The 6,886-nt window shown below is 41.4% G+C and overlaps 1 non-coding gene across 1 annotated transcript; it reads right to left on the bottom strand.

Moving 5' to 3' along the window:
• Positions 1-1,969: 1,969 nt before the first annotated feature.
• Positions 1,970-2,074, bottom strand: LOC123820526. The gene has a single exon (XR_006785985.1). It is a non-coding gene; the product is annotated as a U6 spliceosomal RNA (small nuclear RNA).
• Positions 2,075-6,886: the final 4,812 nt, after the last annotated feature.

Below are 6,886 nucleotides of genomic sequence, written 5' to 3'. Positions count from 1 at the left end.
TTTTACCTTTCCCTGTTGTGTAGCACCTCTCTACTCAGTCTCCCCAGCTCTACACACCAGTGCCTGGCACTCAGCTGGTCACAGAGGCTGGTTTAGGGTCTCCAAAACTGAGAACTCTGGTTCATTGTGAGAAGTCACGTTCTTCCTTGTCTGGATGTGAAGGAGAAAGTGTTTTGCTCTGGTCACTGCTGGCAGGCATCTTGCATCAGTGAGGGAAGCTGGCCTGAGAGCGGAGTAACACATGGGGTATGGTAGAGCTGCACCTTCTGTGAACAAGGCCTGATGTTTGTATTTCCTATGGACTTTTTTGGTTACAAGTGTCAGTAAACTTCCATTATTATTTAGGCCAGTTTGAGTCTAATTTTGTTATTAACTACTTTATTAACATAAAATATTCTAATAGATTCAGAGTTTTGAAATCCATTTACTTCTCTCAAATTTTGGGTTTCTGATTTCACATTCAAACATGAACACTTTCAGTGTGCTGGGATAGCCCTAGATATTTCTCATCTTACCTTTTGCTAAGAAAAATGTAATACTTTTCCTCCTACCTTCTAAGTTCTTCTAGCTGAGCTAATGATCAAATTAACAGAGAAAATCAAATTTTAATACATGCATGAGGGGAATTCACATAAGCATGAAAATTCCAAAGACAGTGAAACATCATTGGATATATATGCCATTTTAGACAAAGGAGAAAAAGGGGGAAACGAGGTCTTAGAATTCAGAAGCAAGAATGGGCGATTTACAAGTACTTGCTGAAGACACACACACACACACACACACACACACACACACACACACACACACACGGCAGGCCCATTGTTGGTGGGCATCTCAGAAACAGTGGGGCACAGGGTATGTCTAGCTACTCAGCCTCCTAGTAACCACATTTAATTCAAATTAGGCTCAGGAGAACATCCTAAGATTCCCTTTCAGGAGCAGGCCTCCTCATCTGAATCTCTTGGGCAGGAAAGAGGGTAAGGCCAAAGGTTCTGAGGCTTTTATTTCTTAATAAACAGCTTAAAATCAACATCCCAAAAGGCAGCTTCAGGCGAGTAAAACTTTGGCCCCTTCTCCCTCACAACAATTTTATGAGAGAGATACCACTGTTACTGAATTTCCATTTTTCAGATGAAGACACCCAGGTTCTGGGAGACTGTGACTTCTCTAAAGACATAAAGTCTATGAGTCCAGTAGAGTTTGAACTTGGGCTGATTGCTAATATCATATTGTATCTAGTTCCTATACAAAAGAAATCAGAGCTAAAAAATTCAGCTTTGTAGGCAGTTGGTGATGATCACTTATATTTTGGAAATACTTTTTATTTTTCCAAAGCACATTTGGACCTATGTTACCACCATGTTAACAAATACTGTCAGTAGGTTCTGCCTGATACAGAGGCCAGATCCCATGAGTCAAGGCGTATTTATCTAAATGATAGAGATGGAAGAAATTGCTTTCAGGGTACACTGTAGAGAGATCACCAGTGTTCTCCAGTGATGGACACAATTTACAACCCTCTGGGTCTCCCAAAAAGGGCTTCAACATCACTGCATATGATTAAGTCTGAGTGACTGAGAATCACACTGGGACTTGCAGGAGGTATCACTGAGCAACGGGCAGAACCCTTCCCACCCCAACCCCACCCAAACCCAGCTGGATCATAATGATTACACCATATGACCATAGAGACTGGTATAACACATGGTATACAAGCATCAACACACCCTATTTTTTCCTTTCTAATTTTTAAAAAAGCTTATTTATTCAGTTTTAGAGAGGGGGGAGGGAGAAAGAGAGGGAGAGAAGCATCAATGTGTGATTGCCTTTCACATGCTTTCTATTGGGGACCTGGCCCACAACCCAGGCAAGTGCTCTGACTGGGAATCAAACAGGAGACCCTTTTGGTTTTCAGGCCAGTGGTCAATGCATTGAGCCACACCAGCCAGGGCTCCTTTCTAGTTTTTAAAATATGGAACACTTAACACGTTTGTGTGCCTATTCTTGCGCAGGGCCATGCTGATCTTCTCTGTATCATTCCAATTTTAGTAAATGTATGGCTGAAGCCAGCATCGCACCCTCTATTAACGTAGTCACTCTGCCCAGCCTAACACAGGATAGTCTAGGACCTTTTCTGATGTTAGAGCTGCAGAAGTAGAGCAAGGGTCAGTCACCCAGATGTCTCTGAGAATCTTCCAAGTCCTCAGACTAGCTATAAGTCTATCACAGTGATGATTATAATTTTACAGATGAGAAAGTTAAGATAGTTGTTACAGAGGTTAAAATTATTTGATCTCCAAGTACACATAGCTAGGTGGTAACAGAACTGAATGAAAAAGGAACTTTGACTTACTCTATAATCTTTGTTTAACTAGAATGCATTAGCTTTTCATCCACAGGAAGCCAGTCACCTGAGCAAATTTCATGGTAAATGAAGCCCAAAATAAAAATCAGAAACTTCACTGGAAGGCAAGACTTGTTAGTGTAAAACCTCTAAGTGTAGCCCTGCCTGGTGTGGCTCTGTGGACTGAGCACTGGCCTGTGAACCAAGAGGACACCCAGTTTGATTCCTGGTCAGGACACGTGCCTGGGGTGCGGGCCAGGTCCCCAGTTGGGAGTGTGTGAGAGGCAACCAGTTGATGTATCTCTCACATTTTGATGTTTCTCTCCCACTCTCTCTCCCTCCCTTTCTATCTCTCTAAACATAAATAAATAAAATCTTAAAAAAAAAACCTTTAAGCCCTGGCTGGCGTAGCTCAGTGGATTGAGCGTGGGCTGTGAACCAAAGTGTCACAGGTTCGATTCCCAGTCAGGGTACATGCTTTGGTTGTAGGCCATGACCCCCAGCAACTGCACATTGATGTTTCTCTCTCTCTCTTTCTCCCTCCCTTCTCTCTCTGAAAGTAAATGAATAAAATCTTAAAAAAAAAACCTTTAAGTATAAAACCTGAAAGGATTAGCCTGGATTAGTTTGCAGTAATTAATGTTGAACAGCTGGCAATGAGACGAGGCATTTGGTTTAATTAGTCTTAGGTAACTTAGAACACACATGCTGTGATGCTGGTGACACTAATGAGGAAGAGCCATGGCTTATTGGTCAAGGGAGAACTATCGAATCCAGGACGGTGTAATTGCCAAGCATGGTGAGGGGCTCCAGGGCCATGAGGTTTTCCATGGCTTTCTCATGGGTATTCAGATTAGTGAGCTTTTGATAAAGTGAGGGATAATCTCTTTTCCCTTTGTTAATATGCCATTTTGGCACACCAGTAAAGACCTGAAGAAGTCCCGTACTACTATAAATTCTAAATGTTCTTGGCTAACTTAACATATTAGACAGTCTAGAATTGGGACCTTAGATAATTTTAGATAATTCCCAGATCTGACTTTTTTATTTATTCAGAAATATTTATTGAATATATTCTGTGTGTTGGGCTCTGTGCTCAGTCCTGGACAGAGAGTAAAGAGCAGACAGATGTGATTCCTGCACTGCTGAAGCTTGTAGTTTAGTGGGGAAGATAGCATTACAGGAAGAAACACAATGAAATGTGCAATTACAAAACCTGATGAATGAAATAAAACAGACTCGAGTACTATAAGGACAGACCAGGGAACCAGATTTTTAAATTGAGACACCACATACTGAATAAATGATGTTTATGCTAAGGATTGAATAATGAGAAAGAGCCCACAATGTAAAGTGGTAATGAGTTTTCTTTCTTTAATAGATTATTTACATATTAATTAATCAATCAAGAGAGGGGAAGGAAGGGAGAAAGAGAGGAAAAGAAACATCAATGTGCGAGAGAAACATCAACTGATCGGTTGCCTCACACACCGCAACCAGGGACCACGGACCTGGCCCACAACCCAGGCATGTGTCCTGACTAGGAATCAAACCAGTAACCTTTCCATCTGTGAGATGATGTCCAACCCACTGAGCCACACCAGTGAGGGCAAGAGTTTTCTAAGTGAGGCAGGAGATAGAATAGGAAATCCTGAGAAACTGCAACTGTCATCAGGCAGCATTTCCAAGAATCCTGATTTCCAAGAATCGCCTTGTGGCACCTGATAATAATTAGCATTGTGGTTTCCTCCCTTGATTGTGGTTTCCCACAATCAAGGACGATTGTGGGAAATCGCATGTGTAGAAGCTTAAGTAAAAACCCCATAAAGCCTGTAATTGTTCATTAGAAGAGGGCCATTCTGTGGCCAGCAATGGCCCACTCCCAAGTCTTGGGAAGTGTGCTTTCCTTAATAAATTTCCTGCTTGCTTTACTTTACAATATCTTTGTGGTCTTTCCAGTTCTCTGTTCATGACTGCCAAGAGCCTGGACCCTGTCTCTATCTGCAGCATAAGCACAAGAAAAAATGGATTAGTTATCTGATGAAGGAAAGAACTTGTCCTGTTGGAGTCACTGAAGCTGGAGTACAGGATGAGGAGGGAGGGGGATGAGCTGGGAGAGGTGGGTGGGTGCAATCTCATGCACTCAGGCCATTCGAGCTTTGGGATTTCTTGAGGTAACTGTATTCAAATCTTGGCTTCTACTCTTATTTATGATCTTGGACACACCACTCAATTCCTATGTGAATCAGTTTCCATTTTGCTAAAAAAAGGTAAAATTATCTACCACGCTAACTAGTGCAGATTAAGTTAATCACAATGTCTGGTCTACACTAGTGTCAGGTCCTTTCAGCACCAGCTGCTTGCTGTTTTGAATTTTTATGCAGAGCTATTGATGTATCTACCTGAAGTTTAATTTAACATTGGTTTTTCTCTGCCTTCTCTCATGATCTTGGATGGGAGTTATTTTATAACATGAATAATTGAAAGTTGAATAATCTAGAGATTGCTATTATATAAGAAACTTCAGTTACATTATTCAGTTACATTATTGGCATTGCCTTTCTTAATGATAATGGATGGATTTAGAATCAGGCCTCAAAGCTTGGTCTCAAGTCTGCCCTTCAGAATATACTCAGGTTCATGATTGCCAGTTTTATTTGCAAAATGGCTGTGATTTTTTTAAGTTGGTAAAGACTGTCTGTTTTCATGCATAATATGACAGCCAATGGTGTGAGTTAGTAAACCAAAAATATTTATTCAGAAAATACTTTATCTCAGTTATTTATTACAGTGTAGAGGCAGCTTTTTGTTTCAGTGTAATCAAGGCAACACACTGTGTTTTAGTTTATCAGCTCTGTCGGCTGAGAGCAGTTACAGGAAGACACTGGGCACCTACTCACAAACACCCCTCAGAGGGCAGGCAGATGTCACAGGCTATACTCACCCTTCCAAGTAAATGAACTAGATCAAAGAGTTCTTCTGTTTCTTTCCTGCCCTACTCTTATTATAATAAAGTTTATTTTGAATGAATTTTCTCAAGTGGAAAGCAATACTAATATCTTTCAAAAATGCTTTTACAGGGAGTTGATGCTTCACACCACCTTAGCAGCTACCCCTGTGACCAAAGATTACTGCCTTGGCTTTCCTGGGCATCTGTGTGAAATAGAACAGGATTGTGTTCCCTGCCAACCTCCCAGGTTGTCATGGGGGTAAACCAGGTGCCATTTATAAAGTAGCTAAGAGTGGGGAAATTCACTCAACAAATCTGACTGGATAGAAAAGACGAGAAGAGGTCTTTCCCAGTCCTGTCCAGGCACACTGTCTCATCTGATACTTGTGACAACCCTATGGAGGAGTCAGGACAGGTAACTGTAGTGTGCCAAAGAGTAGGTGCTGTGTGACAAAGATGACTGAAGATTCACTTTTTATTCTTGTCCAAATAGTTAAATTCCATGACTATTCAATAACTCATTTGAATGTTTATCAGCCTGTACTATTGGTCAGTTCTTGTTCTGTTGTAGCCTCCTACACCTTTCATTCTTTGCCCAGTGTTGTCTCACTTTTTTGGGTGAATTGTAAGATAGCTCTTGAAGACTTAAAAACAATCATTCATTTTTTCACCTTTTCTTTTAAGGAGTCATATTTAGACCATATCTTGTATACAGTTAGTTTTATAGTTTTCCTTCCAAGTCTCTGAAACTTTTCCTTCTAGGTCTTTTTACTTTCTTATTGTCTTTGTAGCTTCCTCTCTCTTCTCTATAAAGGAGTTTTCCCTTCCCAGAAAGTTATGTTGATTTCCTTTTGAACCACTGAATTTCAATCTGTTACTTTCCTGGCAACTGAGCTGAGCACCGCTGCGCCTTTGGGGGAGGGCCTCATGTTGTCTGACGGAAAACTACCAGTCACTTAAAACGCTGGACCGTGGCTTCCTCCCCACTCCCATTCTAGGCTAGGAAGCCTCACTGCTGGGAGTCCTTTCTCTCATTAGGTCTAGGTGGAAATGTTTCCCCTTCTAGAACAGGGTATATCAACTGAGCTCTCTGTCCAAGGGCTTTACTCTATCCCCATAAACACTTTTGATGGTGTCATTCAGAGGGAAAGGGAGAGCCAAGGCGGGTTGTACTGCTGTCTGCTTTTCTTGGCAAGACTGTTGGGGGCATACTGTTCTCATCTGTCCTCATAAACCGATTGTTCTGCTTTTCATGGGGCAGCCCAGAGGCTCCACACAGGGTGGGATGACCAGCCCCCATCAAGATGGTAAGAAAAAGAACATCGAGGGGACCTTCCATACCGGTAAGGTGGATAACAAAATTAGTACTGAAAGTCCGAATCTTACACTCTCTTTCAGATAGGAGTCCCAGATGGAAATTCTCCGAATTACACCCTGTAAATATTTCCACCCTTAGTTTATTTTCCTTAGACCTTTTGTTGTCAGGGAGAAACAGAAAAAAAAAGAGATGAGGAACAGTAAAGGCCAATGAAAACTCGGAAATGGGGCTCTTGGGAGTAGATTATTCAAAGACATATTTTCAAAAATAC

This window comes from Phyllostomus hastatus, unplaced genomic scaffold (genome assembly GCF_019186645.2).
Source record: "Phyllostomus hastatus isolate PE091 unplaced genomic scaffold, TTU_PhHast_1.1 phas_contig_348, whole genome shotgun sequence".
NCBI lineage: Eukaryota > Metazoa > Chordata > Mammalia > Chiroptera > Phyllostomidae > Phyllostomus > Phyllostomus hastatus.
This window is presented reverse-complemented; position numbering and strand designations above follow the sequence as displayed.